A 639-nucleotide genomic window follows, 5' to 3' on the forward strand; every position below is an offset into this window, starting at 1 on the left:
TATTGTTTATTGCAATTATTTCTGCGACAATATATGGTCCAACAAAAGTTAGTGTAACAGGCCTAATCAAAACACAGATTAAGATCTTGATTGTTAGGAAAGAGTTGCAGAAACACTAGTAAGTGAACTGTTTGATGTTACATTGGCTAATGAATGTACTGACAGATCATCTGTATGTAAAAGCTTCTAAAAAACTCTCAAATCACTCAAATACACAGCAGGACAGTATGTTATAACCAAGACGTGGGATTTTTTTGGAACAAGGATCAAGAAGTAAGCTGATTCTAGATGGACATCATTGATTTTACTTGTTGAAACAGCCGCCAGTCAGCAGAAAGAGTGGCCTGTTGCTCTACAGATCAGCATTTTCAGGCTATATTTGTTTAACTGTTTCTGCACCACTTTTCCCGCACTACCTTTTTATCTCTTTAGCTTTTCATTCCTTTGCTTTGTGCTTTAATTCTATGTAAGCTGCAACTGATTCCTGTAACAATGCAGGAGTTGACAAAGATTGTAAGGCACAGATTGTTGTGTGCAGAGATCTGACATGTGATCCATTCAGTCATGATCAATGACAAAAGCTCTCAGGTGACTCGGACGACTTCCAGGTGTCGTTGTCATGGGTCTGTCTGTCTGTGT

At 38.5% G+C, this 639-nt stretch overlaps 1 protein-coding gene across 1 annotated transcript in view; it reads left to right on the forward strand.

Moving 5' to 3' along the window:
- LOC118326755 (protein AF-17-like) overlaps positions 1-639 on the forward strand; it is a 22892-nt gene that overhangs the window by 6496 nt on the left and 15757 nt on the right. The window lies entirely within an intron of this gene.

Source organism: Morone saxatilis, unplaced genomic scaffold (assembly GCF_004916995.1).
Source record: "Morone saxatilis isolate NCDOM2014 unplaced genomic scaffold, NCSU_SB_2.0 Contig17, whole genome shotgun sequence".
NCBI lineage: Eukaryota > Metazoa > Chordata > Actinopteri > Moronidae > Morone > Morone saxatilis.